The sequence below is a fragment of the Stomoxys calcitrans genome, chromosome 4, assembly GCF_963082655.1.
Source record: "Stomoxys calcitrans chromosome 4, idStoCalc2.1, whole genome shotgun sequence".
In the NCBI taxonomy this organism is placed as follows: Eukaryota; Metazoa; Arthropoda; class Insecta; order Diptera; family Muscidae; genus Stomoxys; species Stomoxys calcitrans.
In genome coordinates, this window is record NC_081555.1 from 179,799,954 (window position 1) to 179,815,556 (window position 15,603).

At 38.1% G+C, this 15,603-nt stretch overlaps 1 protein-coding gene across 2 annotated transcripts in view; it reads left to right on the top strand.

Annotated features, from left to right (window-relative positions):
* LOC106087551 (irregular chiasm C-roughest protein) overlaps positions 1 to 15,603 on the top strand; it is a 133,122-nt gene that overhangs the window by 112,323 nt on the left and 5,196 nt on the right. The gene's annotated exons all lie outside the window — the stretch shown is intronic.

The following is a 15,603-nucleotide window of genomic DNA, read 5'->3' on the forward strand; positions in this document are numbered from 1 at the left end:
TGAAATTGGGCACAGATACGTATTTTTGATGCACGCTAGTTAAGTTCCTGAACAGGCCAAATCGGACCATATTTGGATATAGCTGCTATATAGACCGATTTTCCGATAAAGGGTCTAATGCCCATAAATGCTTTAATTTTTATCCGATTTCGCTGAAATTTGAAACAGTGAGTAGTTTTAGGCCTCCCGACATCTGACCCGAATATGGTTCAGATCGGACTATATTTATATATAGCTGCCATATATACCGATCTGCCGATAAGAGGTCTGATGCCCATAAAAGCTTTATTTATTATCCAATTTCGCTAAAACGGAGGGTTATGTTAAGCCTCCTGACATCTGACCTAAATATGGATCAAATCGGACTATATGTAGGTATAGCTGCCATATAGACCGATCTCCAGATAAAGGGTCTGAAGCCCATAAAAGCTTTATTTATTACCCGATTTCGCTGAAATTAGATACAGTGAGTAGTTTAAGGCTTCCCAACATCCGACCCAAATATGATACATATCAGACTATATTTAGATATAGCTGTCATATAGACCGATTCTCCGATAAAAGGTCTGAAGCCCATTAAAGCTTTATTTATAACCCGATTTTGCTGAAATTTAAAACAGTGGGCCTTTTTAAGCCTCCCAACATCTGACCAAAATATGGTTCAGATCGGACTATATTTAGATATAGCTGCCATATAGACCGATCTTCCGATAAAGGGTCTGAAGGCCATAAAAGCTTTATTTATAACCCAATTTTGCTGAAATTTAAAACAGTGGGTTTTTTTAAGCCTCCCGACATCTGACTTAAATATGGATTAGATCGGTCCATATTTAGATATAGCTGCTATATAGACCGATCTCCCGATAAAGGGTCTGAAGCCCATAAAAGCTTTATAACCCAATTTCGCTGAAATTTAAACAGTGGGCTTTTTTAAGCCTCCCAACATCTGACCCAAATATGGTTCAGATCGGACTATATTTAGATATAGCTGCCATATTGACCGATCTTCCGCTAAAGGGTCTGAAGGCGATAAAAGCTTTATTTTTATCCGATTTCGCAGAAATTTAAAGCAGTGTGTTTTTCTGAGCCTCACGATATCTGACCTTAATATGGTTCAGTTCGGTTTACAATTGGATATGTCTGCCAAAAAGACCAATATTTTGTTCTACAAAATTGAATTGTGACAATGTCCGTGCCGAATTTGGGTGCTTAAGTTATCCAATTTTCATCGGATTGTAACGTAATGGGGTTTACATATCTACCCGAGGTGGTAGGTATCCAAAGTTCGTCCAGGCCGAACTTAATGTCTTTTTACTTGTTTCAATTGGCTTTTTTTCAGAAAATAAATCACTTATAGAATCCGTTTTAAACCCCACTTGCCCAAAAAAAATTTCTTTCAAATTCATCCCACTGTGTCAAACGGCGCCACTTACACTGATAACCGTCTGGGCTGTAGAAGTTACTCCTTGACTGCTTTATGAGTTAAAGGTGCTGAAAGTAAATTGAATACTCCTGAAATACTCTTGTTAACGGACCTTGTTGCGAGTGCCATGTGCACGTGGATGTGGATGTGGACGTGGCCCAAACTTGCATTTCACTAAAATAAGTTAAAGTGTGTGTGTGCCACAGTGTGTTGCTGGGAATATTTTGTGGTTTTACAAACTTTCTCTCATTGCATTTTTATTCAATTCTCTTCGTTAGGTTGTTTCTAAACGCCCAGCAGACAATAAACTAAAAATTTAACTCAAATTCATTCATAATCCCACCAGAAACTATATTCATTTTATTCTTACGGTCATTCCGTTTCCATGAATAGCTCCCATGCAGAGTGAACATTTAACAAGGCTAGGACAGTGTCAAAGTGTGGGTGTTTGTGAAGTGACTGTGTTGGTGAAATGACTTCATACATACCATAATACAATACAATGTTGTGGCCCAGAGCAAAGAGAGAACTTGTAACAGAGAAAGAAAGAGAGACACCACGGTCAATTGCATTAATACGAAGGATAAACTATTGTTATAACATTGAATATTTATGGCACATTAGGGTGTGACGAAATTACATGGTGCCAGACAGATGATTAATGGCCCGCTCCCGAAAGGGTGACCCTGAAATAAAGAATAGACTAGTTATGTGTGAGAGAGAAAGAGAGCTCAGAAGACAAATTAACCTGTACTGCCTTTTGGGGGGAGCTTTCAGTGTGACTTGCATGAATTTAATTAGTACACTGGGAAAACATAGACAAAACTTTAATATTTCTTACAAAAATCAGTAAACAAGGAAGGTGGGAAACTGAAAGTAGTGTACTTCATTAATCAGCCAAAGGGGAGAGATACCATGAGAATGGAGATCACTAGAACGGGAGGTTTTTTGTTTGATTACAGAAAAAAAAATTGCCAGGCGGATCATACACAGAAATAAACACACCATTAGCAGACGTTTAGGCCATATGGTATTTTCTCCAGTCCTACCGTCTGCCGGCTAATAGTTTATAGCTTGCTTATCTGTTATCAATAAAAAATTTTCATTCTAGTGATATTCATTCCCATGGTCAATCGTCCCGTATCTCTGCCCTAACCGGCGAACATAATAAATAGGGAAACAATATTCGTTAATTTTTCCCTTTACAGATATGTAAAATATAAAATTTTTAATGAAAGTTATTTGAGGAGAAAATTTTTTTTGATATGCCAGGTCTGATAAAAAAATAACCGTTATTTTGAAATTTTCTAAAAGTATTTATGTATTCATTAATAACTGTCTTGTCCCTTTCAAAGTAATCCCCTCAGAGATTTTTTTTCAATTTTTTCCATTTTTTCCAATCTTCGAAACACTGAAAGGAAATTTGTAAATAACGGTTATTTTTTTATCAGACCTCGTAGTTCATTGGGGATTGGAAATGAGCAATATCAGTTTTTATTTTTTCATCTACTCGACTGCCACAAGATACAAATACCAATTTATGTCTGACAAAATATTCCCACGGCGCACAGTGGTCGCTGCCATTGGTCAAAATTCAAAAATTGAAAGTCTAATGTTTGGTACCAAATATGTATTGTAGTAACATATAAAAATTATAATATTTAAATACTATTGTATTGATATGTATGCATGCAACAAAATGTCATTTATTGATATCTGCTTAAATCGATAAGCTGGTGATTGTCATTTCAAAATGCTAGTCTGGGTAATTTTAATTTGAATTACATTTTGCGGTATAATCGGATTACTCATAGACCTTAATCATTGCACAATAATCCTTTAATTTATTGTAAGAAAACTACCAAAATATTAGAATTCGATAAAAACAAAATAGCTCATATTGAAAGTAGGAAACAGTTGAATAATTTATGATTCCCATGACAAAAGTGTAATGAAAAGTGCAGTCCATGGTAAAGATTTTGATATAGATCTCATATAAACCGATCTCCCGACTGCACTTCTTGAGCCCCAGAAAGCGTATTTCCCATCTGATTTGGCTGAAATTTTGCACAATTACTTTTCTATAGGCTTTCAATATACGTAACAAATATGGTCTGAATCGGTTCATAACCAGACAAAACTCCCATATGAACCGATTTCCCGATTTTACATCTTGAATCACTATAAAGCGCAATTCTTATCCGATCAGGCTGAAATTTTGCACAGTGACTTTTCCGATCAGCTTCAATATGCGTGCCAAATCGGTTCATACCCTGACATACCTCCCATATAAACCGATCTGACTGACATTTCGATATATTCTTGATCAGCGTAAAAATCTAAGACGATTTAACCATGTCCGTTCGTCTTTCTGTTGAAATCACGCTACAGTCTTTAAAAATGAAGATATTGAGCTGAAATTTTCCACAGGTCCTCTTTTTGTCCATAAGCAGGTTATGTTCGAAGATGGGCTATATCGGACTATATCTTGATATAGGATCTAAGCCACATTTATTATCCGATTTTCTGAAATTTGGGACAGTGAGTTGTGTTAGGCCCTTCGATATCCTTCGTCAAATTGGGCCTGATCGCATCAGATTCTCAATTTAAGGTCTTGCGCCCATAAAAGGCGCATTTATTGCCCTATTTCGCCGAAATTTGAGACAGTGAGTTGTGTTAGCCCCTTTGACATCCTTCGTCAATTTGGCCCAGATCGGTCCAGATTTGGATATAGCTGCCATATAGACTAATCTCTCGATTTAAGGCCTTGGGCCCATAAAAGGCACATTTATTGGCCGATGTTGCGGAAATTTGGGACAGTGAGTTGTGTTAAGCACTTCAACATTTTTCTTCAATTTGGCCCTGATCGGTCCAGATTTGGATATAGCTGCAATATAGACCGTTCTCTCGATTTAAGGTTTTGGTCCCATAATAGGGGCATTTATTGCCAGATTTCGCCGAAGTTTGGGACAGTGAGATGCATTAAGTTCTTCGACAACTTTCTGCAATTTGGCCCAGATCGGCCCAGATTTGAATAAAGCTGCCATATAGACCGATCTCTCGATTTAAGGTTTCGGGCCCAAAAAAGGCGCATTTATTGTCCGATGTCGCCGAAATTTGGGACAGTGAGTTATGTTAGACTTTTCGACATCCGTGTCGTATATGGTTCAGATGGGTCTATATTTGCATATGGATACCAAAAAGACCAATATTTTATTCTACAAAATGACTTGTACTTAAAAGAGCACTCAATATCTGTGTCGAATATGGTCCAAATCGTACCCTATTTTGATAAAGCTGGTATGGGGCCATTTTCACCGGATTATAAAGAAGGGTGGTTTACATATATACCTGAGGTGGTGGGCATTAAAAGTTCGGCCTGGCCGAACTTAAAATCTTTTATTTATATAATATTTTTTACGTCTTTATTTATTTTATCCTATTTTATTTCAATTAATTTTATTTTTTATATCATTTTATTATTATTTAATTTATTTTATTGTATACATAATATTTTTTTATTTAATTTTGTTTTACTTTGACTGTATGTTATTCATACGCCATAGTGTACAAACTGTAAATTCATCATACGCTACGATGACCACTAACCACTTTTGTCACTTAGTACAGTGATGGGCACTCTAAGGGTGCGAACAAAGTGTGCGAAAGCCGAGCTTGTCAATGCGATAACGATTATGTGTGCAAGAAAACTGGTTACATACAAGTCAATACAAGCATGCAAAATATGGAAATAAGCAATAAGCCGATTGAATGCGAGAAAACAGTTTCAAAGCGTTTTTTTCGCTTGTTTGCATTGTTGATGTTTAGTTTTTTGCATGTAGTTGTGTTTTTTACTTCTTTTTAATAAAAAAAAGCTGTGTCGATAGTATAGGTAGTGATTTTTTCATGAAAATAAGCGCCAATTATTTCGCCTAGGCTTCGCTCAGCATCAGCGCTCACTCTGTTCGCACCCTAACACTGCTCAAATACCGAACTGTGGTTGTGTGAGTATCATCAAACATCAACTGGAACATTTGTTCCAGTTGATGTTTGAGCTTTGAAATAGAGGCAGCCAAACGAAGTCACACCAAGTTGTGTAAACTGTTCGTGTGATTTTGTTCGTTTTTTCTATGCTGCCCATCTACCTATGCTGCCTTAGTACAAAAGAGCCTGTCTTAAGTTTTTTCCATATATTTTCATTACATCATTCCTCTTAGGCGCAACCTTATCCCAATCATTTTTCTTTTAAAAATGGTTTCAGTAAATGTTTGTATGTTTATTAATTTCAGATGTTCCCTTGTACTCTCCACTCACATAACATTCCGTCGAAGACATTGTAATCCCAAAGATTGATATACTTTTGAAATTGCAAATATTTACATACATTTTTAAGACTTTTAATTGATTGACTGTTTTTATTTTTCATTTCTTTGTTTGCACTTTTTGTTTTACTTTTCCAAATGAAATTAAGTCTGAGCAAGATTACATGTAACCAGATTACATCATAGAGGTATGGGTTATATCAACTCAAATTACTCATACCACACCCATACCACTGCAACAATTCACATCACTCATATAACCCATGCTCCTTATCTATGGAATTATTGAATTTATCCCTTTTTAAGATATCCTTTTATGTACTCTTGGGTAATCCTTAAAAAACTAAAACAAATAAAAACCCTTTGTCTAGGAAACAGAAATAGCAATTTATTTTCCAAACAAAATGGAATTGATTTTTAAATATATAATAGTAATTATTGTTTTAATATTTAAAAAAAAAATGCTATAGAGATGTGATTTTCCTTGAAAAAAAAGAATAATTGTTGAGTTCTCTATATTTCAGAAAAGTAAAAAAAACAAGTAAAAGCGTGCTAAGTTCGGCCGGGCCGAATCTTATATACCCTCCACCATGGATCGCATATGTCGAGTTCTTTTCCCGGCATCTCTTCTTAGGCAAAAAAAGGATATAAGAAAAGATTTGCTCTGCTATTAGAGCGATATCAAGATATGGTCCGGTTTGGACCACAATTAAATTATATGTTGGAGACCTGTGTAAAATGTCAGCCAATTCGAATAAGAATTGCGCCCTTTGTGGGCTCAAGAAGTTAAATAGAGAGATCGATTTATATGGGAGCTATATCAGGCTATAAACCGATTCAGACCATAATAAACACGTATGTTAATGGTCATGAGAGAATCCGTCGTACAAAATTTCAGGCAAATCGGATAATAATTGCGACCTCTAGAAGCTCAAGAAGTCAAGATCCCAGATCGGTTTATATGGCAGCTATATCAGGTTATGAACCGATTTGAACCATATTTGGCACAGTTGTTGAATATCATAACAAAACACGTCGTGCAAAATTTCATTCCAATCGGATAAGAATTGCGCACTCTAGAGGCTCAAGAAGTCAAGACCCAAGATCGGTTTATATGGCAGCTGTATCAGGTTATGGACCGATTTGAATCATACTTGGCACAATTGTTGGATGTCATAACAAAATACGTCGTGCAAAATTTCATTCCAATCGGATAAGAATTGCGCACTCTAGAGGCTCAAGAAGTCAAGACCCAAGATCGGTTTATATGGCAGCTATATCAGGTTATGGACCGATTTGAACCATACTTATCACAGTTGTTGGATATCATAACAAAACACGTCGTGCAAAATTTCATTCAAATCGGATAAGAATTGCGCACTCTAGAGGCTCAAGAAGTCAAGACCCAAGATCGGTTTATATGGCAGCTATATCAAAAGATGGACCGATATGGCCCATTTACAATACCAACCGACCTACACTAATAAGAAGTATTTGTGCAAAATTTCAAGCGGCTAGCTTTACTCCTTCGGAAGTTAGCGTGCTTTCGACAGACAGACGGACGGACGGACGGACGGACGGACGGACGGACGGACAGACGGACGGACGGACATGGCTAGATCGACATAAAATTTCACGACGATCAAGAATATATATACTTTATGGGGTCTCAGACGAATATTTCGAGTAGTTACAAACAGAATGACGAAATTAGTATACCCCCCATCTTATGGTGGAGGGTATAAAAAAAATTTTGGCCAAATCGGAACATAATTAAAGATTTTGGCCATTTAGATTGGCCAATGGCCCTTATCAACAAAATGTATCAATCCTAAGCTTACATTTTTAAACAATTGTATGCAAGTTTTCCGATTAGTGAATTAATGCTGGGTTCTAACAGAATTTCTGGTGTTGAATGCCCAAAATTCGAACAAAATGGTCCTTTAAATTTTTATACCCACCACCGGAGGATGGGGGTATATTCATTTTGTCATTCCGTTTGCAACACATCGAAATATCCATTTCCGACCCTATAGAGTACATATATTCTTGATCAGTGTAAAAATCTAAACTGTGTTAGTTCCTTCGACATCTTTCTTCCATTTGGCCCTGATCGGATCAGATTTGGTCGGTCATATAGACCGATCTCTCGATTTAAGGTCTTGCGGCCATAGAAGGCGCATTTATTGCCCGATTTCGCTGAAACTTTGGGACAGTAAGTAGCGATAGACTTCTCGCCATTTTTGTGCAACTTGGTCCAGATTGGGATATAGCTGTCATATAGACCAATCTCTCGATTTAATGTTTTGGGTCCATTAAAGGTGCATTTATTGTCCGATTTGGCCCAGATCGGTTTAGATCTGGATATAGCTGCCATATAGACCGATCTCTCGATTTAAGGTCTTGGGCCCATAAAAAGCGCAGTTATTATCCGATTTTGCTGAAATTTGACACAGTAAGTTGTGTTAGGCCAGTCGACATCCTTCTTCAATTTGGCCCAGATCGGTTCAGATTTGGATATAGCTGCCATATAGACCGATCTCTCGATTTAAGGTCTTGGGCCCATAAAAGGCACATTTATTATCCGATTTTGCAGAAATTTGGAACGGTGAGTTGTGTTAAGCCCTTCAATATTCTTCTTCAATTTGGCTCAGATCGGTCCAGATTTGGATATAGCTGCCATATAGACCGATCTCTCGATTTGAGGTTTTGGACCAACAAAAAGCATATTTATATTCCGATTTTGCTGAAAGTTGTCACAGTGACTTATGTTAGGCTTTGCAACATCCCAATCGTGTATGGTTCATATCGGCCTATATTTGGGTATGGCTACCAAAAAACAATATTTTGTTCTACAAAGTTGAACAATGACTGGTACACATCAGACTTCTCAATATCCGTGTCGAATTTGGTCTAAATCGGACCGATATTTCGATAAAGCTGCTATGGATTATGACGAAAGGTGGTTTACCTATATACCCGAGGTGGTGGGTATCCAAAGTTCGGCCCGGCCAAACTTAACGCCTTTTTACTTATTTAAATTTATTAATAGTTTTGTTTTTAAAAATTCACTTTTTGTCTTTTTTCACTTTGTTAGGAAGTTTTTGAAATGCTTTCTCTTACGTGTGTATACTTGTTTGAGATATTGGACAACAGCCAGACCCTCAAACCGGCTTCTTACTTGGCCTTATGCCATACCATGGCCAGTTGTTTGGTTGCAGCATGAGCATGAGCACTAGCACCAAGAGCCACCAAAGCGTTGAAAGGAAACCAATAAATGTACATGTGTGTGGTCAATTCAACTACATGGCTTACTGGCACAAACACACAGACATGAAACAAATGTCCTTGTATGTATGCAGCGCTTGTGCGTGTGTGTTTGCTTTTGTTTGTTTTTAAATTATACGTTGACGACACAGACACAACGGACTGGGGCTTACCATGAAAATGGCGAAAGGAAAAAAGTACACAAGCCAACAACTACGAAATATTGTATATATGTATAAGGAAAACAGCAAACCTCAATTTGGTACGCTCGCGATTTTGCGTGTAAGTGTGGCAAGGATGCAATGACAATCCTAGTTTTATAGTTGGGTTGCCTTTGGAGTTTTTTTTTTTTTGCACGCTTTTCAAAAAGGCTTTTAAAAACCGCGGCAACAATATTGACACCATGTCTGTAGCTTGGTTTGTCGTTAAAACCTTCATCGTTTGGGGCCAGACACAACAAGCAAGTGCGGCGGCGACCACGATGACTTTGGTGCTCTTTGGACCATTCAAGTACGGCTACTGCCGTCTGACTTATGTTTGATGCGGCCATTTACAGTGAGTGCCAGCGCCAAAGAATTTTTGTTTTAAGTAAGCCTGAGAGTCTGAATGTGAGTGAGTGTTGGTTTTTTAATTTTGTTAGTTTGTCGCGGTGACCACCATTGCCTCTATCACCACACTCACTCATTCACATACATATATGAGGACATACTCTACTCATATACTAGACAACGTCCTTACATGTCGTACAGAGTCAAGTATATGCGACAACAACTACAATTATGAGCACATATATGTTTGGGAGTCTCTGTGTGTATATGTGTGGGTAGTTAGTGGTTGACCCCTTCATATTTGATATGCTGCACGCCCTAGTACCCTTGTCCCACAAAACTAACGTACTTTAATACATGCCTTGCCGAGCCATGCCATGCCTTAACCATACCATGAACGTCGCCGTTCAAGCTCCGTTGTTTTGTATTTAAACGTTTGTTGTTTTTACTAATTTTTTTCCTTCGCATTTCGTTTGTTTTTTTCCCTGGTTCGTTCATTCGAGTTGTTGTTTGTATTTTTGTTTTTATTTCACTCTCAGCACACATCCTTTTTATCCTTGGTCATGTGGGTGCGTGTACGTGCGTGTGTGCAAAAAGGCAATTCGTTTTGGCGATTCATTAGAATTACTCGTCGTATGCGTACATTATGAGGCTTTTAACGTTTTCTCTGTGTGTTTTTTTCTTTCCGTTTTCGTTTTTGTTGGATATTTTTTTTTTCGCTTTTTTTGTTGTTTCGGACGGTAAGGGTCCTTATGAGTTGTTGGCAAATTATTTTATTTACTTTTTTACGTACTTAAATGTACTAATGTTTAATTCAATGAAAGTATAAAAGGCCTCATTTTTTCGCTAGCATGTAGTATAATCAGTCGGTTGAAATCTACATTTATTAAGCAAGTCAAAATGTGCCAATTTCGGCCTGGCCGACTCTTGGCAAACCACCACTGTGGGTTCTGCTAAAAATTCACACATAAAAGGGCAGAAAGTACACAAGTGCACTGTGCGTGGGTAAATTTTTTGCAAAACCCACAGTGGTGGTTTGCCAAGAGTCCGTTTCAAATATATACCAAATTTCTGCCAAATCATACAAAAATCAGAACTTCTAGGGGCCGTAGAAGACTATTCGGGAGAGCGGTTTATATGGGACCTATATCAGGTTATTGACCCAATGGACCAGAGGTCTAAGAATGAAGCAAATGGCACCTGCGGTTGTCAGGCCCAACGAAAGCCCATCAAGGATATTGGACATCATGATAAAACTCTACGCGCAAAATTTCATCCAAATTGGGCAACAATTGTGGCTTTCAGGGACAAGATCTCAAATTGGGAAGTCGATTTATATGGGAGTTAAATCAGATTATAGACCGATTTGGACTTTACTAGGCACGGTTTTGGGAAGCCATAATAAAACACCACGTGCAAAATTTCAGTCAAATTGGACAAAAAATGCGGCCCAAGATATCAAATTGGGAGGTCGGTATGTATGGGAGCTATATGGGAGGAGATGGTAGACCGTACTTGGTAGACTCAGAGAAATTTGTTAGTAAAAACAGCAAAAATGTTTGCTTTAACAGCAGAATGTGTGCTGAATATAGGACAGCCGTAATTGTATGCTGTATCAGCAAACATTTTCTGTTGTTTTTAAATGGTAAAAAATTGAAAAAAGTTGAGAAAGGTCTTAAATATTTAAAAAAAATGAGTTCGGCCGGGCCGAATCTTATATACCCTCCACCATGGATCCCATTTGTAGAGTTCTATGCGCAGTATCTCTTTTTAGGCAAACAAAGAATATTGAATACGTACTGTTGTGCTATTGGAGCTATATCAACTATAGTCCGATTCGGACCATATATGAATGCTAAACCTTGTAGAAGTCATTGTGTAATATTTCAGTTCATTCGGATAAGAATTGGGCCTTGTAGGGGCTCTAGAAGCAAAATCGGGAGATCGGTTTATATGGGAGTTGTATCAAGCTATTGATCGATTCAGATCATATTAGACACCTATGTTAAAGGTCATGAGAGAAGCCGTTGTACAAAATTTCTTCCAAATCATTTGAGAATTGCGCCCTCTAGAGGCTCATGAAGTCAAGATCCCAGATCGGTTTATATTACAGCTATATCAGGTTATGTACCGATTTGTGCCATACTTGACACAGTTATCGCAAGTCATAACAAAACACCTCATGCAAAATTTCACCCAAATCGGATGAGAATTGCGCGTTCTATGGGCTCAAAAAGTCAAGATCCAAGATCGGTTTATATGACAGCTCATAAAAGAATACTACATCCAAAACTTCAGGCAAATTGGATAAGCATTGCGGTTTGTTAGGGGTCAGAAGTCAAATATGCAGATTGGTTTATATGGGAGCTATATCAGGTTATAGATGGATTTGGAACGTAAAATTGCGGCATCCACGGGCTCAAGAAGTCAAATCGGGAGAACGGTTTATATGGGAGCTATATCCAAATCTAAACCAATATGACTCATTTGCAATCTCCTACAACCTACATTAATAAGAAGTATCTGTGCAAAATTTCAAGCGGCTAGTTTCACGAGTTCGACCGCTATCTTGATTTCGACAGACGGACATGGCTAGATCCACCCGGAATTTCGAGACGATGGGTTCTAAGATCAATATTTCGAGGTATTACAAACGGCATGACTAGATAAGTATAACCCTATTCACATCTATCCTACGGTGGTGCGAAAAAAATATTGAATCCTCAAAACCTAGAGCTTAATTTTTTTTTAAATTTTCACAAATTTTTTTGTGGAGAATTTGTTGATGGATTTACGAATTAAAGTCCGTTTTGCTGTAGCACGCTTAGTTTTGGAGATGCAGTCAATTTAAAGATTTCTTATTGAGTTTTCGATTTTTGATTTAAAACAGTAATAGGCACCCTAACGCTATTCAAAAACCAAACTGTGCTTGTGTGAGTAACGTCAAACATCCAGAAAAACTTTGAAATAAAGTCAGCCGAACGAAGCCACACGAAGTTGTTTACACTGTTCGTGTGAACTTACAATTGATTCTGTCGCCAACTACACAAACCCAAACTGGGCTCAGAAGCACGATCTCATGAAGTTCTCTTTAAGTTCCAGAGATGACAACAATATTGTAGGCATTAGCAGTTGTCAAGATACACGCACAGATTTATAACATTCGTAGCATAAACAGAACCGGTGGGTCGGATTTAATTAAATTTCGACTCGGACTCTGAATAAATTTTCCGAATCCAGGACTTCGGCATAAAGTTCTTTTTTGGGTACAAACTATCACTCACACATCTCAATAGTCGTAGGCAAATAATGGCAAAACACATTGCGTTTTTTTCTCTGACCATAATTGGAAGGGGATAGGGTACGGAGTAAGGAGTGATATACTGGTTGATAAAGCACGTTGCGAAACTATACACCAACGTTGTAATTATCATGACCAGCTCTGTTGAAAATATTGTCAACGTGGGGAAATGATTTCGTGAAAGCACCTTGCCAATTTTATGTGCCGACCTTTATGAACATCATCCCTTTATGTTTAGTCTGATTATACCTGTGTAATGATTTACTTTTATGAGCCAATTGGTTTAGTTCAGCAATTGTTTTTATGGGCGTACCACTGAAGGAAAGAAAGAGGATATAAATTGGTGTAAGGTCTTCGCAACTTGTGCACAAAGAAGTTTCAACTTCTGTATTAATTGTTGGTGATCGGGAACATGACCACTCCTTCCGCCCACATTTGTGAATTCGTTTCAGATGGTGTAAATCGTTTTTCGGCGTTATCTTTGACATTAAAGTCAGTTATATACTTCGGTCCGTGAAGCTAAAAATAGTTTCCAAAAGCTAGTGGCTAATGTTCTTTTTCATCAATGTATGGCATGCCATCCAAAAAAACTTTAAAAGCTTTCTCTCAAAAAAAAAAGTTTCGATTCTTGTTCCCAAATCTTTCCAAGTCAACATTTTGCGATCACCCAATCAATTGATGTTCATTGGTTACCATATCGCCCTCGTTGAAGTTCAATGGAACGCGTGTCATGAGTTGTTAAGTAATTGTCTGTGTGCGTGTTGAGCTTCTTTCTTCTCTTTTTTTTGTTTTTTGAAACGCTATTACGAGCAATGTAAAGTTTATATAGGGGCCATTAACACATTAGCGAGACAGTAGAATATGGCCCTACTGGCAACAGTCAACGATGCCAATTCGACAACGGCTCACCCAACTGTTGCCCCGGAAAACGCGCCCATTGTAAGTGGCAGCAATAGCAACAACAAGAACCTCTGGCCTTACCTCAACTAGAAAAATGTAAAGGCAGCCAGCCGCCAGCAGCAGCAGCAGCCCTTTTTGCCTGCCTCCCTCCCCTCCTACACGCACATCAAGAGACTTCAAAGTTTTCTTCGTTGTGTTGGCTTTTACAAAATTTATCGCATAAGCCTGTGTGGGGGTGGAAGGGGGAAATAAAAGTAGAAGTCCTTTTTCATGATGATGGTAGTACTACAAACACACACACACACAACCCTACCTAGGCCCCGTAACATTATACCCTCATAGACGGCATTTACATACCTAAATGTATGGCGGAAAAGTACATTCAAAGTACTTCTCTTTGGCCTGTGTTCGTTCCTTTTCGGCTTCTTCTTCTTCTTTAGCCATTTGTTTTATGTATTTTCTTCATACTAATTAGGATTTTCGCAAATATTAAGAACAGACCCAAAGCCGGTATAACTCTAGCCCAGTTTGGTTTGCTTGATCACTGTAAGTGTGTGTGTGCGTGAGTGGGTCCTGAGTGTGCGTACGGAAACAAAGTAAAGACGACCTTTTAAATAAAACGTAAATTTTAACAAGGGGTTCATTCTGTCCGTTCTTGTTTTTTTTTATAATTTATTCATTTGCCAAACGCACACACACATACACACGCTGACACTCTCCCACAGCTGCTGCTGTTGCACATCAAGCGAACATTAACTGGTTTGGCTTTTGGCCTTTCATCCCACCTAAGGATTCTTGGAAATTCATATAAAAATGTTCATGATTTGTTTTTGTTTTCCCTGAATGGGTACACATCTGCTGCAGGGTGTTTGGTGCCGAACCTTCAAAGGAAAGCTATGCTATACTTTTCAACTACTCTACACTCTTTACATGCAAATATCTTGCTGACTTTCATTCTGCTGTTGCTTCTACCTCGACCTACCTTCCTCGCTGACTACCATGCTGACTATGCCCTTACAAGCCTAACGCAATTTACTTAAACTCAGCCGCTTCATACACACATACGAGTACACCCATTTATTGGTATGTCTACCCGTTGGTGGGTGTGAATACAGTTGCCAGTTTCCTTTTTGCTCATCAACAACACAAATATGAATTCAAACAAACTTGACCCCAAATACTGATGAGGGAGAGGAGCAAAAGTTTACAATCAACACCATTGAAGAACATGTATGGCTGAATGGTTGTACTCAAACCCACACCTACAGACATACAATGTACTTGCCTGCTGACGACGACCTTGAAATTTCTAAATGTTTGTTATGCACTCTCACCTTATTCACACTTTACCGATAGCTCTTAACAATAATGCATCCACACCCGCACTCTCACTCACACACTCTTTCGCTGCCTCTCTCTCGCTCTCACTTAACCTTGGTCTTCCTGTCACTCGTGTATGGCCCATACAAGTGTTCTCTTTGTTATGCGACCCCTTTAGAAAAGTGTAAAAAAAAACTTCAAACTAATGCGACTCTTGAAGAAGAACCACAAACACTTTGAATGAATGAACCGTTAAGTTGTCGTTGTTATTGTTGTAAATTTGTTTTGATTGCCTTTAATGCCTGACGCTTATGGGAAAACGTTAACTATTTATTGGTTATCCTGTGTGGTCTTCGATATCGGAGAAAAGAATAAATGGTGATTGTTGTTTCTTTCTTTTGATGTTGTTCTTCTTGTGGGTGAAATATAAGCAGGGAAGCTTTGCACGCTGATGTTGCTGACAGCATATACTGATAGCCAATAATATAAAGCAAAAGTTGTAGAACAAGTACAAGTAGAGCA